Below are 24,014 nucleotides of genomic sequence, written 5' to 3'. Positions count from 1 at the left end.
CTCGAAACCAAACAAAAAAGAGCAGCAACAACAATAACACAACAGAAGAGGGGTGGTATACCCTCGAAATGGAGGTACAGAGAGTTGTGAGCTGCATGTTGTGCTGGGAAATGAACCTGGGTTTTCCTCATGAGAAATGAGTGCTCTGATCCACTGAGACATCTCTCAGCCCAGGATGTTAGCTTTGAGATACGTCCAACATTGTAGCTCCCTGTGGCCTGGGCCTTGTGTCCTACCTCAAGACTTCTGAATACTATGATTACAGGGGTGTACCATTTTAATTCCTTTTTTCTCCTTCGTCTTTTTTCCTTTTTTCTTTATTACATTTCTTGTCATTTATTGTATGTGTGTGCATGCACATTTGTGTCTTAGGGGTGTGTAGAAATCAGAGCAATTTGGGGAGTTGGTTCCCTCCTTTTATCTTTATGTGGGTTCTGAATTGAACTCAGACCATCAGGCCTGGCTACAGTCTTCTTAAGGTGCCCAGCCATCTGCCAGCCTTTAAAAAATATTACACGTGTTTGTTTGTTTGTGTGTTTGTTTATTATTGCTTGATCGTGTGTGTAAGTCAGAGGACAACTCTCAGAAGTAGCTTCTCTCTCTCCTGTGTGGTCCAGAGATTGAGCTCAGTTATCAGGCATGGCAGTGACTCTTCTACCCGCTGAGTCACCTGCTGGCCTTCCATTTCATTTTAAATTGTAAGTTATTATTGTTGTTGCAACAAGGTCTCTCAGTGTAACTGAGTTTCTGATTCTCATGTTTCCATCTAAGTGCTGGGACTATAAGCATGCAATCAAGCCTGGTTTATGCCACATGGAGGGTCTAACCTAGAGCTTTGTGCCTGTTAGGCAAGCACTTTACCAACTAAGCTAATCCCCAGTCTGTCTGTCTGTCTTTCTTTCTTATTTATTTATATTTCTTCTTCATCATTAATATCACCACCACTACCACCACCATCATCATCATTTCTTTCTTTTTTTTTTTTTTTTAAATGATACAGGGTTTTTCCATGGCCCTGACTATCTTGGAACTCAATTTGTAGACTAAGTTGGCCTTAAACTCACAGAGAGAGATCCACCTGCCTCTGTCTTTCAAATGCTGGGATTAAAGGTGTGAGTCACCACTGCTCAGCCCCAGTTCCTCTTACTTGTTTTTAGTTTAGCAAACTTTATACCAGGCAATGAATAAAATGCTCTCCTGCTTGGTTTGGGTCTTGTCTAGGAGACAAAGGTATCACTGGAGGCTGGAGTGGTCTTTTAGTGGACTCTGTTCTGCTCTGTGTCAAGAGATGGTGTAAGGTCTCAGGAAAGGGCAGATGGGAGCCAGGAGTAAAGAGCTTCATTGAACACAAAGCTTCATTGGGTAGAGTCTGGCAGGTGGGGAGGCAAGGCAATCTGTTGTCCCTGGTGTCAGTTGGTTGGCTAGGTTCTTTGGGTGCTGTTGATGACTTAGTCCTTGCATTGTGCCCATATCCGTTTGCTTTGGGGATTGCCCTTTCAAATGTAAATAGCAAGTCAATAGGCCAGTCTGAAAACTCTAGATTGTGGCTTCCTACAGTGTTTAAAGCCTCTACCTGGATCAGTAAGAAATGCATATAGTTTATAGCAGGTGCTCTGGATTCAGGTCTGAAGTGCTCTCATTACTAGCTGAGTTTCCTGGGTTAAATTACTTTACCTCCCTAGCCCCATGTTTCCATATAGGCAGAATGAGGAAATATAGTCGATTGTTCCTCGGATTAGATAGGACCACATCCTAGCGTCCTACTTTTATATCGAGGAAATAAAACCATAATTATTATTGTTGTTTGAAGACAAGACCTTGCACTCTAGTGCAAGCCAGCCTCCAACTCACTGTGATCTTCCTGCTTCTGGTTGTGGAGTTGTGTTTGCTGATGCTGTTTTAGAAATAAAATCCCACTGGAGTTCTGACTATCCTGGAACTCGCAGATCTGCTGGTCTCTGTCCCTCAAGGCCTGGGATGAAAGGCATAGGCCACCACACATGGCAGTTTTTATTATTGTTATTATATTGCGTTTTTTTGCTTTTTTTGTTTGTTTGTTTTGTTTTTGTTTTTGTTTTTTTGAGACAGGGTTTCTCTGTCCTGGAATTCACTCTGTAGACCAGGCTGGCCTTGAACTCAGAAATCCACCTGCCTCTGTCCCCCAAGTGCTGGGATTAAAGGCTTGTGCCACCACGCCTGGCTGCATTTTTTTTTAATCTTGTGTATGTGAACATATGCAGAGGTGAGAGGGCAATGTATAGGAGTCAGTTCTCACCTCCCATCATGTGGGTTCCAGGGATTGAATTTAGGTTGTCAGGCTTGGTAGCATATGTGGCCAGCCTTGTAGGTTGAATTTTTTTTTTTTTTTTTGGTTTTTCGAGACAGGGTTTTTCTATAGCCCTGGCTGTCCTGGAACTCACTTTGTAGACCAGGCTGGCCTCGAACTCAGAAATCACCTGCCTCTGCCTCCCGAGTGCTGGGATTAAAGGCATGAGCCACCATGCCCGGTGAATTTTTGTTTTTTGACATATGTGTATTCAGTGCATTCTCATTGGCCTCAGCATTTATTTATGCAAACCGTAGTTTCTGACCCCTTTGGTGTAGATAGAACTGGTTGTGCTGTGAGCATCTCATTTGCTAGGTGTCCATTGAGACAGGGTGTGCTCTAGGATAGAAGGCTCATCTCTTCATTAGCTGACTACTTAGCTGAGTCTTCACTTCTCAGGCCATGGGCCGTTTTTTTCTTGTTAGGGGGGGTGTCTTCCTCCCTGCCCCACCCCACTCCAAGGGTTTCTCTGTGTAGCCTTGTCTGTATCTTGGAACTTACTTTGTAAGCTAGGCTGGTCTTGAACTGAGAGATTCACCTGCCTCTGCCTCCTAAGTGCCACTGCTGCCAGGCGGAGTGTGTATATGTGGGGGTGGGATGGGGTATCTTGAGTTATAGTTTGCCTTAGGGTTTCCATTGCTGTGAAGAGACACCGTGACCAAGGCAACTCTTATAAAGGACAACATTTAGGGGCTGGAAAGATCGCTTTGCCGTTTAGGAGCATTGACTACTATCAGGTTCTGACTTCAATTCTGAGCAACCACATGGTGACTCACAACCATCTGTAATGTGGTCAGATGCCTTCTTCTGGTGTGTCTGAAGACAATAACCGTATACCCACATACATTAAATAAGTCATTTTTAAGAAAACTACAGAAACCCATTCTATAAAAATCAGACAGTAACAATAAAGGACTTTTTTAAAATTGGAATGTTTGTTTGTTTGTTTGTTTACATTTCAAATGTTATCCCCTTTCCTGGTTTCCTTGCCAAAATAACACCCTACCCCCACCCCCCTGCTCACCAACCCACCCACTCCCACTTCCTGGCCCTGGCATTCCCTCACACTGGGGCATAGAGCCTTCATAGGACAACAGGCCTCTCTTCCCATCGATGTCTGACTAGGCCATCCTCTGCTGCATATGCAGATGGAGCCATGGGTCCCACCATGTGTGCTCTTTGGTTGGTGGTTTAGTCCCTGAGAGATCTGGAGGTACTGGTTAGTTCATATTGTTGTTCCTCCTATGGGGCTTCAAACCCCTTCAGCTCCTTAGGTCCTTTCTCTAGCTCCTTCATTGGGGACCCTATGCTCATTCCAATGGATGGCTGTGAGCATCCACTTCTGTATTTCTCAGGCACAAGGACAACATTTCATTGGGGCTGGCTTACAGGTTCAGAGGTTCAGTCCATTATCAGCAAGGCAGGAGCATGGCAGCATCCAGGCAGGCATGGTGCAGGAAGAGCTGAGAGTTCTACATTTTCATCCAAAGGAAGCCAGGACCAGACTGTTTTTCAGGTGGCTAGGAGAAGGGTTTCAAAGCCCATACCTACCATGACACACTTCTTCCAACAAAGCCACATCTCCTAACATTGCCACTCCCTAGGCCAAGCGTATTCAAACAGCACAAGTTTTTTTTGTTTTCTTCTTTCTCCCTATGCCACCCAGGCTGGACTAGTCTAGTCACCCTTCGGACTCAGTTTCCCACGTACTAGGATTACAGTCCTGATCTACCATAACTCGACAGCCTATTCGTTTTGACACACAGACCCTTGGTGGTACTTCCACCTTTTGTTTCCCCCAGGGACATTTCACATAACAAACTCTTCTGGAGCCAAAGTAGGAAGTTGGGAGCACAAAGCCATCAGGCTACACAGGTAGTAAGGCAACCTGGGCTGCTTAGCAAGACCCTTTCTCAGAAAATAATCACCAAACCAAACCAATAGAAAGCAGAAGAGGGCTCAATGGTAGAGATTTTGTCTAGAATGCCTGAACCATTGGTTTAATCCCCATGTACTGAAATAAATAAATAAATAAGGAAAGAAAGAAAGAAATTACAAATTTACTTTAAACTTTTTTGTTGTTTGTTTAGCCTTTGGCTGTCCTGGAATTTGTAGTATCTGCTGACTTCTGCCTCTTGAGTGCAAGGATTAAAGGTGTGAGCCATACCTGGGTTAATCTTATAAGCAACCCAGGGAGACAGAACAGTAAAACAATAGCTGGTTTATGGCAACATCCTTCATTTTAGGATCTTTCCTTCAGGATTAAGGCTTTTAAAACCTCATCATCCCAGTTGAAATGATTGGCCTGTGTGGGGAACCTGACTTTTACCATCCCAATCTTGGTTTCTTAGATCTAGCTTGGTGACCTGAAACTTTTTTGTGAGTGATTCCATTTTGATGTGTTTGTCAGGGTCTTGGGGCCTTGTGTAGTAGCAGGTTAGTCTAAAACAATGGCTTTGTGTAACTTTTTTTAGCAGATTGTTTTACCTGAGTAGATAGGGAGTTTTCAAAACATATTTACCACCAGAAGTGTCTTCTCTTACATAAGTATTGCTTCTTTTGTTCATTCAGCTACTACTGCCTACCAGCAGCCAGGGGAATCTGTGCTGGATCAGAGGTACCCATGGGTTCATGACTGTGACTGGGTCAGTCACTAGCCAGAAGATGAGAATTTGATAGGTGTGTGTGTTTTCAAGTCCCCTGCATGGAAACCATCTGCTTTCCTCCCTGACATCTCAGAGCCTTTTCCATCCTAGGCACCAGCCCCATGGCTGAGTCTATGCCCTTAGGCCGGACGGAAAGCATACTTTACCCCAGTGCTGTGAATTGACTGCAGGGTTTAGAATACATGCTAAAAAAATGCTCTACTATCTTGCTGTCCCCCAATTCATACTGTTTCTAGTATTGCAGAATTAGCTTATTTTTAATAAAATTTCTCAGCAAGCTGAGAGTTGTTTGCTGTTTGATGATGATGGTGATATTTCTTGCGTGTGCATGTGTGAAGGTGAGCCTCGGCACTCATGTGCAGGTTAGAGGACAACTTGCAGGAGTCATTTCTTTCCATCTACCAAACTCAGGTCTCAGGCTTGGCAGCAAGTCCCCTTAACTTACTGAGTCCCCTCACTGGCCATTCCTTGCTCCTTAGAGATGAGTTAAGGGCGCCGGAGAGGTAGCTCAGTGGCTTTGTACTTACTGGTTTTCTAGAGGATCTGAGTTTGGTCCCAAGCATGCACTTGAAGTGCCTCACAACTTCTTGTAATTCTAGTTCAAGGACATCTGACACCCTTCTAGCCTCTGGGCACCTGCACTTAAGTGTCATACACTTGTATAAACACATATACATAAATAAAAATAAAAAATACGTCTTTTAAAAATAGATGAAGTAAACAAGGATCACAGAGGTGAAAATTTCTTCCCCAAATTATAGCCTGAGTGAGTAAGTAGGTGAGCTGGGGTTTGAACCACTGTCTGACTGACTCCAGAGGCCAACTGTGTTTTCTAGAATTGCTGCTGCTTGCATAGGAAGAAAAAGGGTGGGAGGCATAAAAATGGTCTTTCCTTCCTTCCTTCCTTCCTTCCTTCCTTCCTTCCTTCCTTCCTAGGCAGGATTTCTTTGTGAGCCCTGGCTGTGCAATCTTAGACCAGGCTGGCCTCCAACTCAGAGATCTGCTTGCCTCTGTCTCCCAAGTGCTGGGATTGACGGTGTGTGCCACCACGCCTGTTTTTCCGTCTGTGTGACAGTAGAGCACACAGAGCACTCAGAGCAGGAATGTGGGCAGATGCTTCTTGTTGCTTCCATTTAGTTTGTCTGTGTTGCTTATGCCAAGGCCTGGCTCTCCCTCACTTTAGGATGCTGTGAGTTAGACAAACAGCAGTGACAATGAACATCTTGCAGATTTGTTTTGACAAGTATGAGGCTTAATGTCCCCAATGGTTTTATATGGGCAGTCTTATTTAGTTCTCCCCAGAAATGCTGTATTGGGAGTATACAGCTGAGTAATAGAACACATATTTAGGGCATACAGACCCTGGTTTCCATCTCTAGCACTGAAATAAAGACATAAATAAAATAAAGGTCTATTTGGAATTGAGTGACTTGAAAGACAAGAACTTGCACTGTTGGGTGTAAGGCTCACTTAGCTCAGCTTGAAGGCTGAGTTCCAGAGGACCTCATACAGATTTATTTGTAAGTCATCCAGGAGAGATTTGTTTTCAAAATTTAAGGTCCCAAAGAAGTAATACAATTTGGATTTTTACTTCTTGGGGTGGGGATGGTGGTGGTGGTGGTGGGGTGGTGCTGGCATTAAATTCCCTGAGATTCTTCTGTCTCTGCCTCCCAAGTGCTGGATTAAAGGAATACATTTGGCTTGGAGTTTATACAAATACACTTGCAATCCCAATATCCAAGACGCAATCCTGGCCTACGTATGAGACCTGGTCTCCAACAAAATGAAGCATGACCAAATAGCTAGTGGATAGGGTGTAGCTTAGTGATAGAGCCCTTGGCTGGCATGCAAGAAACTGAGATTCAGTGGCCTGCAGTGGATATAAAACAGCAATAAATACTAAGCTGGATGTGGTGAGTCACTCCTGAAACCCCAGTGCTAGGACTTTGGGCAGGAGGATTGTCAAAAGTTCAGTACCAGCTTGGGTAACATAGTAATATCTAGGCCGGCTAACAAGACCCCGTTTCAAAAAAACAAACTCAAACCAAAAGTGATTCTAATTTTGGAGCTATTGCTTCTGGGCACATGTCTCTATAGAGAGTAACTCTGCCTACCCCACTCCCTTGCAGACTTGTACAGACATGCTGGCTAAGATGACAGGCTTTGGTTTCCTAGTCAAGATGCTGGGTGGATGGAATAGAAAGTGCCTGCTATGCTTGATGCTCCTGCCTTCTTCCTGTCGTCTGTCAGCAGTGTACCATCTGTCCCAAGCAGCAGGCGGGCCTTCCCTGTTCTTGCAGCGAGCACAGTGAAATAGCTTCTGTCTGCTGCCTTCCAGATCCTTCTGCCACATTCTCCCTACTTTATTTCTAGTTAAGTGGTCATAGTTTCTGTTCCACGTAGAAAGAATTTTAAAATCTGATTTGTAATGTCCTTTGTTTTTGGTTTCTTTTTTATTATTTGTGTGTGTACTAGCTGGTTTTGTGTCAACGTGACACAGCTGGAGTTAACACAGAGAAAGGAGCTTCAGTTGACGAAATGCCTCCATGAGATCCAGCTGTAAGGCATTTTCTCAATTAGTGATCAAGGGTGGGAGGGTCCTGTCCATTGTGGGTGGTGCCATTCCTGGACTGGTAGTCTTGGGTTCTATAAGAAAGCAGGCTGAGCAAGCCAATAAAAAACATCCCTCCATGGCCTCTGCATCAGCTCCTGTATCCTGACCTACTTGAGTTCCAGTCCTGATCTCCTTTGGTGATGAACATCAATGTGGAAGTGTAAGCTGAATAAACCCTTTCCTCCCCAACTGACTTCTTGGTCATGATATTTGTGCAGGAATAGAAACCCTGACTAAGACAGTGTGTGTGTGTATGTGTGTGTTTGTCTGCTGTCTGTTTGTCTGTGTGTGTGTCTGTGTACATAGTATCACAATGTGCCTATGGAGGTCAGAACAGCTTACAGATGACTTTAGTCTGTTTTCTCCTATAGGGATGGAACAGGGTCTCTGCATGATGCAGACTAGCTTGCCTGAGAGTTATGGGCAGTTCTGTCTCAATCTCCCACCTTACTACAGGAGATCTGGGCTTACAGATGTGTCCATCTGGCATTTTTACCTGAGTTTCAGGGATCAAGCTGAAATGTGCAGGCTTGTTGTGGCAAGTGGGCTTACCCACTGAGCCATCTCATCTACCACTTGGTGTCTTTCTCTCTTTATTTCTTTCTTTTATATTTTTATTTTATATGTATGGGTGTTCTTGCATATGTGTCTGTGCCTGCTGCTCACCCTAGAAGCCGGAAGAAGCAAGAAGATCTCTTGGAATTGGAGTTACAGAAAGTTATGAGCTGCATTGTGGGTTCTGGGAATTGAACCTGGGTTCTCTGGAAGAGCAGATAATGCTCTTAACCATTAACCACTGAGACGGCTTTTCAGCTCCTGCTTTCTTTTAGGATTCTTTGTACTGATCATGTTTCATGTTTTGGTGTCCATTACATCCTCCTCCCCCTATGTCTCTATGTATGTATGTATGTATGTATGTATGCATGCATGCTACAGCTGTCTTCAGACACCCCAGAAGAGGGCATCAGATCCCGTTACAGGTGGTTGTGAGCCACCATGTGGTTGCTAGGAATTGAACTCAGGACCTCTGGGAGAGCAGTCAGTGGTTTTAACCGCGGAGCCACCTCTCAGGCCCTGGTTCACACCTCTTCTAAAACACAGGTTCTTACTGTGTGGCCAGGGTTGATCTCGATTTAAAATTGTAATCCTCTTAACCTTTCAAATCTGTTATTGCAGACATGTTCAGTGTCATGTCTGCCTTATCTTCATTTTTATTTTGTATGTTTCTTGTTTGTCTGTTTTGTTTTAATTATGTGAACGGATATGCATGTTAAGTTTAGATGCCTGAGGAGGCCAGAAACATTGGGTCCCCTGGTGCTGGAGTTGGATGTAAATGTTTGGTTGCTGCCCAGCATGGGTGTCAGCAACCAAGCTCCAGCTCTGCAGGAGCAGTACGTGCTCCTCACTGCTGAGCCAGCTTTCCATCCACCTCACCTTTTTTTTTTTTTTTTTTTTTTTTTTTTGAGACAGGGTTTCTCTGTGTAGCCCTGGCTGTCCTGGAACTCACTTTGTAGACCAGGCTGGCCTCGAACTCAGAAACCCGCCTGCCTCTGCCTCCTGAGTGCTGGGATTAAAGGCGTGCGCCACCACCGCCCGGCGATTTTTTTTTTTTTTTTTTTTTTTTTAAAGGAAGATGAACTAATGTTTCTTCTGTTTGAAGTATTCTTCAGTGACATCTGTCCCTTGGACATAGTTGCAACCAGTCATTTCACATCTAGTTCAGCTTTGCACAGTCTTGCCGATTCCTCTAACTGTCCTCCTGTCATCAACCCTGATTGGGTTATTTGGAACTCAGGACAAAGGGCCTGCCCAGTGCTTCCGTATCTTGTCACAGATGGGTGCAGGCATACAGAGATGGACTGGGCACTTGTCCAAGGCTTGGCGGCAGCTTTGTGACTTCACACATCCAGTAGCAATGCCCTTTCAGCCTTGGTGGTGGGGTATGAGAGAACCTAAGCCTGTGCTTCTATGTGACTTGGTGACAGCAAGCTTCCCTCCCTCCCTCTCTCCTTCCCTCCCTCCCTCTCTCCCTCTTTTTCTTTCTTTTTTTTTAAGACTTACTTTATTTATTTCATGCATATGAATACACTGTCTGAAGAAGACACACCTGAAGAGGGCATCGGATCCCATTAGAGATGGTTGTGAGCCACCATGTGATTTCTGGGAATTGAACTGAAGTTCTCTGGAAGAGCAGTCTCTCCAGCCCCCTTTTTGTTTTTTCAAGGCACAGTTTTTTTATATAGCATTGACTGTGTTGGAACTCAAGATATCCCCCTGCCTCTGCCTCCATAGTGCCGGCTCAAAGGTGTGTGCTGCTACCGCCACCACCTGGCTTCTCTTCATTTCATTTCATTTATTTATTTATTTATAATTATTTTTTATTGGATATTTTATTTATTTACGTTTCAAATGGTATCTCCTTTCCTGGTTCCCCCCTTCAGAAACCACCTATCCCATTCTCCTCTCCCTGCTTATGAGGGTGTTCCTTCACCTACCCACCCACTCCTGCCTCCCTGTCCTAGATTTCCGTACACTGGGGCATCTTTCGAGCCTTTATAGGACCAAAGACCTCTCCCATTGATGCCTGACAAGGCCATCCTCTGCTACATATGCAGCTGGAGCCATGTGTACTCCTTGGTTGGTAGCTTAGTCTATGGGAGCTCTGGAGGGGGGTCTTCTAGTTGGTTGATATTGTGGTTTTTTTCTTATGGGGTTGCAAACCCCTTCAACTCCTTCAATCCTTTCTCTAGCTTGGGGACCCCACGCTCAGTCCAGTGGTTGGTTGTGAGCATCTGCCTCTGTATTTGTAAGGCTCTGGCAGGGCCTCTCAGGAGATAGGGCCTTTCAGCAAGCACTTCTTTGCATCCACAATAGTGTTTGGGTTTGGTGACTGTATATGGGATGGATCCCCAGGTGGGGCAGTCTCTGGATGGCCTTTCTTTTAGTCTATGGTCTATACTTTGTCTCCATATTTGCTCCTGTGAGTATTTTGTTCCCCTTTCTTTTCTTTTTTCTTTTTCTTTTCCTTTTTCTTTTTCTCTTTCTCTTTCTTTCTTTCTTTCTTTCTTTCTTTCTTTCTTTCTTTCTTTCTTTCTTTCTTTCTTTCTTTTTATGGTTTTTCGAGACAGGGTTTCTCTGTGTAGCCCTGGCTGTCCTGGAACTCACTCTGTAGACCAGGCCTTGAACTCAGAAATCCACTGCCTCTGCCTCCCAAGTGCTGGGATTAAAGGCGTGCACCAACACTTCCCGGCTTTGTTCCCCTTTCTAAGAAGGATCGAAGCACCCATGCTTTGGTCTTCCTTCTTCTTCTTTTTTTTTTTTTTGTTTTTTTGAGACAGGGTTTCTCTGTGTAACTCTGGCTGTCCTGGAGCTCACTTTGTAGACCAGGCTGGCCTCGAACTCAGAAATCCGCCTGCCTCTGCCTCCTGAGTGCTGGGATTAAAGGCGTGCGCTACCACTCCCGGCGGTCTTCCTTCTTCTTGAGCTTCAAGTAGTCTGTGAATTGTATATCTCTTCACTGTTCCGTTTATTTATTAATTATTTAATTTATTAATTTATTGATTATTTTAAGCTAACCTTTCTTTTCTAAGAATTGTATGTGTTTATGTGTGCTTTTGCTGTGTGTGTATGAGAGTTGAGTGAACATAGATTTGTTATGGAAAGGACTCTCTTGGGGGGTGGGGTGGAGGTGAGGCTCCCAGGAAGGAATTCCTGCTTTTCTGAATTGCCAATTGCTCACATTTAGTTAGTGATTTACTCTGTGCCAAGCCTAAATCTAAAAGATTTACATGCAACCAACACGTCACAGGACTCTGAGTTGGCTACTTTTATTATGCCCATTTTATGAACAAGGCAACAGGAACAGCGCAGGTGTAAATGGTAAGTTTGGGATCCACTTGGCATTTGTGTTGAGGTCTCATGCGATCCAGACTGGCTTTGAATTTACCATGAAGCAAAGGATGCCTCTTCATCTTCCTGCCTCCACTTCCCAAGATTGTAGGTTTGACCTGTAATGCCCTGCTTATGGGATCTGAATATAGGTGGTCTCATCTGATAATCCTAATATTCAAGATGCTCAGGTAGCAGGATTGCTGCAAGATTGAGGCCCAATGTGCTACAAAGTTAAGACCTTGCCCCCAAAAGTAAGAGAGGGCTGGAGCTGTAGTTCATGAGGAAGGGACAAGGAAAACAGCAGTAACAGTAATGCGTAGTCGGCGTCTAGCTGCTTCTGGCTAGCAGCGTGGCTATATTTATTATTATTTTAAAGATATTTTACCAGGCATTGGTGGCACATGCCTTTTATCTCAGCGCTCGGAAGGCAGAGGCAGGCAGATTTCTGAGTCCAGCCTGGTCTAGAGTCTAGGACAGCCAGGGCTACACAGAGAAACTCTGTCTCGAAAAAACAAAAAATCAAAAAACAAAAACAAAAAAAACCCAACTTTGTGCTTGAGTGGGTTTGTATGGACCTGAGTACAGTGCTCTATGAGCATGTTGGATCGCCTAGAGCTAGAGTTACGGGTGGGGTGGTTGTTGAGCAGGGAGTGTGCTTTACACTGAGCGATCTCTCCAGCCCTGGCTTGTTATTATTTTTGAGATAGTGTTGCTGCTAGGTAGGCAGGGTACTTGCCTTGTAGCCCAGTCTGGTTCAAACTCACAGTGATCTTCCTGCCCTCCTGAGTGCTGGGATTAGATATACGTTACTCATTATTATACATCAGACACATGTCTGTGTATGTTTTGGCCCAGTGGTTTTGAACTAGGGCATGCTAGACTGGGCTCTGTCAGTAAGCTATGCCCCCAGTCCCTGGAGGTATGTCTTTGATCCCATGCTGAGTGCTGAGCTTGGAACGGAGAGCAGAGTCCCTGTAATTAATTCTAATGTGAAGAGTTAAACTCTGTGCAAAGTTCATGTAAAACCCCCTGCGGGAGAGCAGTTAATTTCATAGGGGGAATTTCAAAAGCTTCACAGAGGTGACTTTTGAAGTTAGTTTGTTCAGTTACTGCCAGATGCAGGCAGTCTTTAGGGGCTGACATTCCAGTGGACGAAACAGACCATGGATGATAGCATGCGTACAGTGATCTTCACTTGGGATTGTTGGATGCTTTCTTCATGGTAGGTTAGCATTTACTGGAGAAAGCCCACAGGGATGAAGTGCCATTGTTATCACATCTGTGTGTCCCACTGCTGCTGTATACATTGGTCATCTGTAGGGTCCTCCACTGTGAATTTTTCCTGGTTCCTTCACATTTTGTAAAGAACTTACTTCCTTTGGATCACAATTAAAGAGTAGAGAGTTTGGTCCATCCATCCATCCATCCATCCATCCAGGTGTGCACGTGCATGCCTGAGTACTGGGGATCTGAACTTACGTCATTTTTTTGCATGGCAAACAGTTTACTGATTAAGTAGTCTCCTAGCCTGATAAAATGCTTTCAGTATTAAGTTTAATATCATTTTACAGGTGGAAGACATTGGATAAAGAAAGAAAAAGTAAATATAATTTGTTTAGGCCAAGGTTTCCCTCTGTGGCCTGTGTTTTTCTTGAACTCACGCTGCTCCTTCTGCCTCAGCCTCTCGAGTGTTATCATTACTACTGTGATCTATCTCATTCTGTTCAAATAGACTTTTATTTTATTTTGTATTTACCTCTCCCTACCTGTTTTTTGACAGTCATGTAGTCTAGGCTAACCTTGAGTAGGCTTGGTAGCAAAGGATGGCATTAAACTCTTGATCATCCTGTCTATACTTCTCAAGAGTTAAAGGCATGTGCCACCATGCTTGGCTCTTAAATTCTTTTTGTGTATGCATGGAGATCAGAGGAAAACTTGGAGGAAGCAGTTCTATCCTTCTACTGTCTGGGCATGTGAGAATTGAACTTAGGTCATCAAGTTTGTTAGCACACATTTTCTCTTCTTGAGTAATCTTGCTGGTCCCTGGTTGGCACTTTTATGTTATTTTAAAACATCTTTATTGAGCTAGGTGTATACTTGTAATCGCAGTTCTTGGGTAGGCTAAGTCACAAGGATTTTTAAGTTCAAGGGTAGCTTAGGCTATGGCATAGCAAGACCGTTAGATGGAGGGATTATTTAGAAAGGACTTTAGTATCGGAGTACACTCACTCATCTTAAGCTTATCTCGATGGCCTTTTCATACACATACCTCTATGTAGTAGCCAACCAAACGTAAGATGGTATTGGACCCCTCAGAAGACTGTGCCCTCACTGAGTTCCATAGCTCCTCCCTCCTCAGAAGGAAGCCTTGTGTGCATTTCAAGTGAGTTCTGGCAGCACCAGCAGCTTATTAAGTGTTATTCTGGCTATGTTCAGAATCCTGATTGCAGGAGTTGAAGAACATGGAGGTCTGACATAACTGGGGTCCCAAGGCAGTTATGATGGTCGGAGAGAGGCCAGAAGTTAAAAGATATTTTTAAAAGACTTACTTATTTTATTTGATGTGTATGAGTGTTTCCCCTGCATGTATGTATATGCACCACATGCATGCCTGGTGCCCTTAGAGGTCAGAAGTGGGTGGTGGATTCCCTAGAACAGGAGTAATGGGTTATAAGCTACCATGTGCCATGTGAGTGCTGAGAGTTAAACCTGAGTTCCCTGTAAGAGCAACAAGTGCCCTAAACCACTGAGCCTCCCTCCAGCCCCTGACAGCGTTTTTTTTGGGGGGGTGGGGTGGGGGAGGTTCTTGAGACAGGGTTTCTCTGTGTAGCCCTGGCTGTCCTGGAACTCACTCTGTAGGCCAGGCTGGTCTGGAACTCAGAAATCCGCCTGCCTCTGCCTCCCAAGTGCTGGGATTAAAGTCGTGTACCACCACTGCTCGGCTGACAGCTATTTTTTTTAGGAAGTGAGTCAAAAGTATGAGATGGTTTCCAGGATATGAGACTGAGAGCTAGGGGCATCAGAAGGACATCAGTGGAAGTCATCTAAGCTTGAAAACACCATGCATTGAATGCTGAGAGAATGCTAAATAGGAATGGTTGGGAGAAGGGACTAGAAGGGGAAGTTTAAGCAGAAAAGAGATGTCTTTGGATCTCTGGCAAGAGCAGGAAACTGATACTGCCTGTTTAGTCTCTTAAGTATTTACTGAATGGTGCTACCTCTGGCCTCTGCTTAGTTTTGATGGGAGGGGCTCAGGGTTTCCTGTACTATTCTGAGGGGACTGGGACTGAGAGACAAGATGAATTCAAGATGAAGACTCTTCCTCAATTGAAACTATCGGGTGTTGATTAGCAGCAGTGGCAAAGTGTAAGGAGGGCTGGCACCAAAACAAGTAGAGTTTTCCAGAGTTCATTAGCTGGCCCTTTCTTTTTCCATCTCTGTCTTCTCTCTAGCAAAAGCTGCTGGTGCCTTGGAGTGTTGCTTTTGTGCATCTAAGTCTCTGGCTTCTGCTGTGTGGTCTGAGCCAGGAATAGACAGGCGCTGACTCCAACAGCACAATGAGTTGCTGTATGTTTGCAGAAGAGACTATTTATATAAAGAACAATCTGGAAGCAGCCTCGGTACCCAAATCCAGGGCAAAAAAATTAAGACAAATTTTGGGCTGGCCACTAGAGAGACAACTAGATAGCTATGAGGGGAGGCTGTTGATGGATTTGTCACTACTGGATAGCTAAAAGGTTAGGCTGTCTACGGACCTGTCACTACTAGTGTATATACACGTGAGCTAGTGAGACGGCTCAGGGTTAAGAGCACCAGCTGATCTTCCAGAGGACCTGGGTTCAAGTCCTAGCTCCCACATGGCAGCTCACAATTGCCTGCAACTCCAGTCTCAGGGAATCTGACACCCTCACAGAGACACAAATGCAGGCAAAACACTGATACACAGAAAATAAAAATAAATCGTTTTGAAAAAGCAGAGGTCTTTTTGAAGGATTTGGAATTACAGGAGTTAGATGCTGATGCTGATCTTCTTAGCACTTAGATTCCCGCCCCGCTCACATGTGAAATGGATGTAGTGATGGTGATGGTTCTTAAATCCTTGTGGGATTGTGGTAAAGTCATGTGAGGTTCCTTACTACAGAGTCCTTTGTAAAGCTTGAAGTAAGCCATACATGTGGATGTTTTTGTTTCTGTTATTTAGACTAGGTCTGTCTATATAGCCTTGGCTGGCCTGGGACTCACTCTATTGACCTGGCTGGCCTGAAACTTGCCTCCCAAGTACTGGGAGTAAAGACATTCACCATTACTCCAAGCTGTGTTTTTTTAAAGGGTGGTGGTGGTGGTGGTGGTGGTGGTTATATTAAAATTAGTTTGTGTGTTTATAGAGGACAGCTTGTGGTTGTCATTTTTCTCCTACCATGTGGGCTCCAGGGATCAAACCAAGTCTGTCCTCTATCTGCTAAGTCAGTCATCTTGAGGGTTGTTGTGTGTGTCACTTATAGTCCAGGCTACCCTCCAAACCTGTGCAGTCTTCCTCTCTCAGCTTTCCTAGTGCTAGGATTATGAGCTACCACACCCAGTTTATATGAGTTATTAATAGTTGAAAATCACTGTTTACTCCAGTAATTGTAAACTGGCAACTTATACAGTTGGAGTAGTTCCTAATATTCTTGCTTTTTGTTTTGGCAGCCCTGGGGATGGTGCCCAAGGTGTTACACAAGCTAATACAAGCTCACTGGGCCACACCCTAGCCCTGGAGTAGGCGTTCAGAAGGAGATGCCTCCCTTCCAGTTCATATGTGTGTGTGTGTGTGTGTGTGTGTGTGTGTGTGCGCGCGCGCGCGCGCGCGCGCGCGCGTGCGTGCATGCTCAAGCATGTGTGTATGTGCATGTGTGTGGGCTCTTGGGACCAGATCCCTTCCCAGCATTGCCAGTTGTAATGTGAGCTTTGATAACAGGCAGTTTTATTTTACTCTGAAGGGCAAGCCTGAGCAACAAGCCATGCTACAGCTTGGGGCCCACAGTATGAACAAGTTAACATTGTATCCCAGAATTAGAGCAGGCAATTTTTGCTCCTCTGTACATGCCTGTGGAGTCAGCCCTTCCAGGACTTGGTAGGAATTTTGGGTCTCCAGCTCTCCTTTCCTTGATGAGCCTAGATATGATGGTTTATACAGTAGCTTTCAGAAGTATTTCTTAAACCAGAAAAGCCCAGATCTCTACTTTTAGAAAACCACAAGAATCCTGCAAATACTACTTTGTTAGTTCTTAATTACATTATAGCAAGTTTCCTTAGAGTTTAGCGGTTTGAGGTTTGAAAGAAGGTTAAACATTTGTTATCCTCCAAGTTTCTGTGTGTCAGAATTCAGGAGCAACCTACCTGGGAGGTTCTGGTTCAGGCTTGGAGTTCAAAGTGGCATAGTCATAGAGTTGGGGACTTTGCTGTGAGTGCTTGAGGGGATGCCTTGATTCCCCACCATACAGGCCTTTCCATAGAAACTAATGTTTTCACAATGTAGCACCTGTTTGTTCTCTGCTTTCCCATGATGGGAACCCAAGAGCCTATAGACTAACGCAGCATATTGTGTATGGTAAAATACATGTAACTTGCTGGGTAACCTCAGTGTTCAGGGGACGGAGGCAGGAGGCCAGACTCGTCAGTTCTAGGCCAGGTAGGCTTGTACAACAAGAATCCCCTCCCAAATAACATTAACCCTTCCACCAAAAATTAAATACATAGATTGATTGTTTTCCTTTCAATATTTAGGTTTTTGGGGTTATATCGGGTTGTTAGGCTTGGCAGCAAATACCTTTACCAACTGAGCCATTTCACCAGCCCAAGGTTACTATTGTAACCATTTTAAGCATCTAATTATAAATATTTGTTTTATGGTTATATACATATATGCACACACACACACATATATATGTATACACACACACACATACATATATGGGCTGGAGAGATGGCTCAGCGGTTAAGAGCACTGTTTGCTCTTACAGAGGTTCTGAGTTCAATTTCCAGCAACCACATGGTGGCTCACAACCATTAATAATGGGATCCAATGCCCTCTTCTGGTGTGTCTGAAGTCAGCTACAGTGTACTGACATACGTAAAATAAATAAGTCATATATATATGTGTGTGTGTATACACACACACATGTATGTATATGTATACACATGTGTATGTGTGTGTGTGTGTGTGTGTATATATATATATATACATATATATATATATGGATAGCAGTGTAAGGCACCTAGCTGGCGAGATGGAAATGATCTCATCTATAAACTGTTATACAATAAACTATGCAGAACCATTTATTTATTTATTCATTCATTTATTTAATATATATGGGCGTTTTGCCTGCATGTATGTTTGTGTACCATGTCTGGAGCCCACAGAGGTTGTCAGATCCCCCTGGAATTGGTGTTACAGATCTTTGTGAGCTGCAAAGTGGGTACTGGAAATTAAACCTGGGTCCTCTGGAAACAAACACATGTGAGCGTCTGTCCAGCACCAATAGGAACTTTTGTGTGACCTAGTTTTGGAAGTCCCCTACCATTCCTTCTGACACATTAATTCAAGCAGAGGATAATCAGACCCCACTTTTGAAGGCAAGGGTGTGCACCTATTTCATAGGTCCTGCTTTCCTCTGGCGTGAGGTCTGAGACAGTGAAGATGTGGGCGTGTTCTGAGGTCTCCTTTGCTTTCTGTGTTCCTCCTTTACGGTCTTGGCAATTCCTCACAGTCTGTTCTCAGTACTGGCTCAAGGTCAGAATGAGAAGAACTGGTGTGGATTAACAGCCACCCAGGCTTGAGTGGTGGTTCGGATTGCTTGTTCTGTTCTGCCTGACTTTGAGTTCAGTTACCTTCATGTCTCTCTAGTGTCAGGAAATAGGGTCTGCTTTGGCACATTCGTATATATGTTATTATGTCCACTTGTCCACTGCATGTATGTTAATATCAGAGGCTATGTCTCAAAACTATGCTTTCTTTGAAGAAAGCTTATATTCTCATTCTCTCTCTCTCTCTCTCTCTCTCTCTCTCTCACACACACACACACACACACACACACACACACACACAAGTAATAGTTATACATGTGGGGAGACAACTTACTGGCTAGTGGAAGGAAAAAGAATTTTGTATGAAGATTTGGGGACTGGGATCCTACTGGGAATGGTAGTTGAGTTATTAGATTATTTTTCTGTGTTGGTCCTAAGTGGATGAGTAAGCTGTAAAGGATTATAGAGTCTTACTGAGCTTGGTCCCTACTGCTGAGGAGTGCATTATCTTAGAAGCAGAGGTAATGCCTGCAGCTGGTTTTCCTTTTTAGTTCTCTTTAAGATGAGTCTGCTCTGCTGGGCATGTTTGTCAAGTCTGGGTTTCACAGAAGGGAGCTTCTTCATGCTTTAAAGGTTACATTAAAGGTGACAGCTAGAAACAAAGCTTTGATTATCTTAAGCTTGTAGACATTTTGAAGTCATTGCAAGGATTGTTGGAAAGGCATGTGGTTAATTGCAAACAGTTGTTTTAGTAGTTGTTGATTACACAGTGATGATCTGGCATCTTGACCTTTTTTTATGTTCTTGGTTTTTTTTTGTTCTTTCTTTCTGTTTCTCATTTTCTCTCTCCTTCCCTCTCTTATCCTCCTTCTAGCCCCACTTTTCCTTTCTAAATTATAAAGCCCAGGCTGGGCTAAGCTGTGGCAGTTTCTTGCTTCAGCCTCCTGAGTGCTGGGATTACCGCTGTGTTAGGCCATCTTTTCTTATCACCCATTTATGGGACTGAGCTAGGAAGCTCGATAAAAATGGTCCACATTTCATAACGCACAGTGAACCTCTTGGAGACTCTGTAGACCAGAGAACTCCCTGGAGACCTTTCCTGGAGACCTTTAGGCCAGCATATCCTGGGCCAGGGACAACTTTTTTAAAACGTTATTTCTGAGTGCCTGGGGATCATAGGACAGTTTGCAGGGGTTCATTCTCTCCTTCTACTGTGTGACCCTGCTCAGGCTGGCAGGCTTAGTGGTTGGCACTTTTACCTATGTGTTGCTATCTTGCTGGCTAAAGACTGGTTGGCAAGCACTCCTCTGGGGCCTAGCTGCTCATTGGTAAGGATCAGGCAGAGTAGCTGCTTCCTGAATTTCCTTGTTGGTTTTTCCCTCTCTACTGTCTGATTAACTTGACTGCGTTCTTTCCCAGAAACACTCCCAGCCTGTTTTTTAAATTATTTACTTCTTGAGATAAGGTCTCTAGCCCAGGTTAACCTCAGACTGAAGGTAAGCTTGAACCTGATTTAGCTGCCTCTGCTTCCGGAGTGCTGAGATTCCAGGTGTGTGCCACAAGGCCTAGTTTCCACAACCTTTTGACTCATGGAGAACTTCTGCCATCTCCCAGAGTTGAGGCCAGTCATCACCTCTTCTGCAGAGCTGCCTTGCTTTCTTCTCTTCGGTTCTCCCTTTCTCTGCCTTTTGCTTTTCTGAATCCTACTCTAATTACAGAGTCTTCTGTCGTTGGAAGTGTTGCTCTTTCTGCTATTCCTTCTGTAGACATAGGCTTATTGTGAGTTCCAGGCTAGCCAGAGTTACATAGTGAGACTCTGTCTCTAAAGAAAAAAAAAGACAGTTGGTTAAATGGCTCAGCTGTTAGGAGCTCTGTTCTTGTAGAGGCCCCAGCTATGATTCCCAGCTCACACGTGATGGTTCAGAACATCTGTAACTCTAGTTCTAGACGACCCAACTCTTCCCTGACATCCAAGGACACTGCATGCAAGCAGCAGCACATAACATGCTACAGGCGGAACACCCACACAATGTGAGCTCTGGCTACAGTGCCAGTTACAGAGGCGTCTCTGCGTGTGGCTCTTAGGTATGTACTGCAGTGAGGTTCTGTCTTCCTTTTCCTGCCTGTGATTGGAATACTCACAACTCACATGTCAGCCTCTGCCCATCCCCTCTTGCTTGTCTTATAGTTGTCGAGATGACGTGTGTCAGAGCCATGTGACATTATTTGATGAAAGCAGTTGTTATTGCTAATCTCCTTGTAGTTCAACCTAATAGTCTTAAGGTTTAGTCAGTTCATGAGTCTAGTTTGCCTCCAGGGTTGGGGTCAGAGCCTGTAGTTTACTGGCACATAATAAAGCTCTGTGACTGACGGAACTAAGCTGTCCCCAAGGCAGGTAGCAGCTGTGATCTTGTAAGTCCTACTGGGTCAGTGTCTAAGATGGTCATTAGTATTGCTTCTTTTTATGACATACAGATAGGTCCCCTCACCCAGGAATAACTTGCATCTTGTCACTTACTTTTTATTTTAAGAATATTTATTTCTTATGAGTGTGTGTATAGTACCAATACCAGAGTGTATGTTTCAGGCCCATGCAGGAGTCTGCAAGGTCAGAAGAGGGCACTGGATCCCCTAGAACTGGAATTATAGGCAGTTGTGAGTCATCGTGTGGTTGTCTACAAGAGCAGTAAGTGCTCTTATGTGCTGAACTATTTCTCTAACCCCAACTCTGTCACTGTGGAGAAATGGAGAAGACAGACCACTTTTAAGAAACATTGTTCTCTTGGGTACTGTTGAGTCTCCTGGAGAGTTTTCTTTAGGTCTGCCAACAGTTGGAATATTCCAACACAGTACACTCTTCTTGTAATTCCAATACTTGGGAGGCAGACTGCAAGTTCAAGACTGGCCTGACAGTAGTATAAAAGCAACAAAAACTCTTGAGTTTGAAGCCAGCCTGGTTTATAGCACACTAGGCCAGCCAGGTCTACACAGTGATCTCTGTCTCAAAAAACAAAATAATTCAAATTGTGGTTGGAGCGATAGCTCACTAGTTAAGAGACTGGCTACTCTTCCACAGGACCCGGGTTCAATTCCTAGCATCCATATGCTGTTAACAACTATAACTTCAGTTCCAGGGGATCTAGTACCCTCTTCTGGCATCCATGGTATGCATGTGATGCACACAAGCAGACATGCATGCAGGCAGAGCATCCATATACATAAAGTAAAAATAAATTTATTTATTTAATTACTGTTTTAGTTAAGATTTTATTGTTAATAAAGGCAACTCTTACAAGGAAGACATTTAATTGGAGTTGGCTTACAGTTTCAGAGGTTCAGTCCATTATTATCTTGGCAGGAAACATGGTGGCAGAAGGAAAAACTGTATGCCACAGTGGGTGTAGCTTGAGCATATATATGACCTCAAAGCCTGCCTCCACAGTGATATACCTCCTCCAACAAGGCCACACCTCCTAATAGTGCCACTTCCTATGAGCCTATAGGGGCTATTGCTATTCAAACCACCACAGTTACTTAAAACATTATGTATATATGTATGTGTCTGTGTGCACATGTGAAGGAGTGTAGGTGCCTTCAGAGTTCAGAACGTAATGGATTTTTTGGTGCTGGAGTTCCTGGCAGTTTTGAGTCACCCAGTATTGTTACTGGGAACCAAAGTTGAATCTTCTGCAAGAGTAGTATGAGCTTTTCATGGCTGATCCAGTTCTCCAGTTCCTCTCAGAGGCTCATAGAGCCCATATGGTTGCCAATTTGCTATGTTGTTGAGGTGGTCCTTGGCACTCTTACTCAAAGTGCCACGTTATCGACTCGTGCTGCCACACCCAACTTTGTTTTGTTCTGAGACAGGCTTTTGCTTTAAGACATATTAAGAGATTATTTATGTTTGTATATGTGTGCACAGAGTGGTGTGCATGCAGAGATCAGACAACAACCTGTAGGAGCTGGTTCTCCTTCCATCATGGAGGATTCAGGGATTGAACTCAGAGCATCAGGCTTCTTGGCAGCCACCTTTCCCTGCTGAGCCATCTCTCCAGTCTTGCTTCTCAGTACATGCAGGCCTTGAACTTGCAGTGGCCCTCCTGTGCTGCAATTATAGGTGTATGCTACAATACTACCTTTTGGGGGAAGAGTGACTGTATAACTCCAGGCTGGCCTATAGTTCTCAATCTTCTGCCTCATGAATGCTAGGATTACAGGAGTGTGCCACTCTGCTCAGGGCTCTTGAGTATTTTAGCTATAAAAAGATTTAGTACAGGGAATCAGGATCTTATAAAACAGGGAAGGATTGGAGTTGTGAGACTCAAGGATGCTGTCTTTGGAGAACCAGTTTGAAGGGCTGTCAAGTGGAGCCTTGGCAGCTGGGAAGTCATTTGTCATTGCCACTCCCACTATTTCTCTTTAACACTGATGTAACTGGTGGCTAGACGTTTGCAGAGCAGCAGCAGCTGCATCTAGGAACTCCTTAGTGCTCTGATGTCAAAGGCCAAGCTATTGAGTCAGCACCTGCATTTTTAAAAAATGTATTTATTTATTTTATGTAAGTACACTGTAGCTGTCTTCAGATACCTCAGAAGAGGGCATCAGATCTCATTACAGATGGTTGTGAGCCACCATGTGGTTGCTGGGATTTGAACTCAGAACCTATGAAAGGGCAGTCAGTGCTCTTAACCGCTGAGCCATCTCTCCAGCCCAGCAGCTACATTTTAGCACATTCTGATTTACCTGTGAGTGGTTGGTCTGATTACTGAACTATGTATGGGTCTCTGTCACCTTGATTGCTTATTGGAAGGGAATGAAGGAACATTGTTTGCTTTCCCAACTCTTAATCTAGTAAGGTTGGAATAGAGACTGACGTCATCCAAAGGCTGGACTGGCCACAGTTCTGCATCCTTCCAGATATTTTCACCTTCCTTTAAAAAGAAGTAATAGCTGGGTATGCTGGCACACACCTTGGATCCCAGCATTCTGGAGGCAGAGGCAGGCAGATCTCTGAGTTCAAGTCTAGCCAGGGCTACCTAGTAATACCTTGTCTCAAAACAAACAAACAAACAACAACAGAAAACTTCAAACATGAATAATGTGAGGTAGCTTAGCAGGTCAAGGCACTTGCCATCAAGCTTGATGGCTTGAGTTCTGTACCTGGGATCCACACACTAGGAAGAGAGAATTGACTCGCAAAAGTTGTCCTCTGGCATCCTCGTGTGCTGTGGCATACCTGCGCACACACAATTAATAAAATGTAATAAAGGTGTAAACACTTGATGTAGCAGTATATCCCAGAGTGTTGTGTTGTGTCTCAGTACAGGAGGAATCACCTTGCTCTTTTCAGTATTTGCACAGTGCTTCATCATATGGCCTACAGATGCTCAAGAACAGCTCGCTGTGCTGCCACTCACTATAATCCCTGTACGCAGAAGGGAGAGGCAGGAGCATCAGCAGTTTGAGTCCATTTTTACCGACATAGTGTTTGAAGCTAACATGGGCCACACGAAATCCTGTCTCAGAAAACCAGCTAACTAAACACACAAACAAAACAGAACACCTCAAACAAAACTAAACAAAACCAGCCTGTGTTTAGGCTTGCTATAGTTTATAGATACATGCTGATATAGACAGGAAGGTCACATTTGCTTCTTGCCTCCAGGTACTCAGGACTTGTGTATATGTCTTCTCTGCTAACTGGTACTGTGACCGACTTCACATGAGC

The 24,014-nt window shown here is 44.1% G+C and overlaps 1 protein-coding gene across 4 annotated transcripts in view; it reads left to right on the top strand.

Moving 5' to 3' along the window:
- The window catches only part of Phf20 (PHD finger protein 20), a 110,351-nt gene that overhangs the window by 26,812 nt on the left and 59,525 nt on the right, over positions 1–24,014 (top strand). The gene's annotated exons all lie outside the window — the stretch shown is intronic.

The sequence above is a fragment of the Mus caroli genome, unplaced genomic scaffold, assembly GCF_978045245.1.
Source record: "Mus caroli unplaced genomic scaffold, Mus_caroli_1 scaffold_2, whole genome shotgun sequence".
NCBI classification, from domain to species: Eukaryota; Metazoa; Chordata; class Mammalia; order Rodentia; family Muridae; genus Mus; species Mus caroli.
This window is presented reverse-complemented; position numbering and strand designations above follow the sequence as displayed.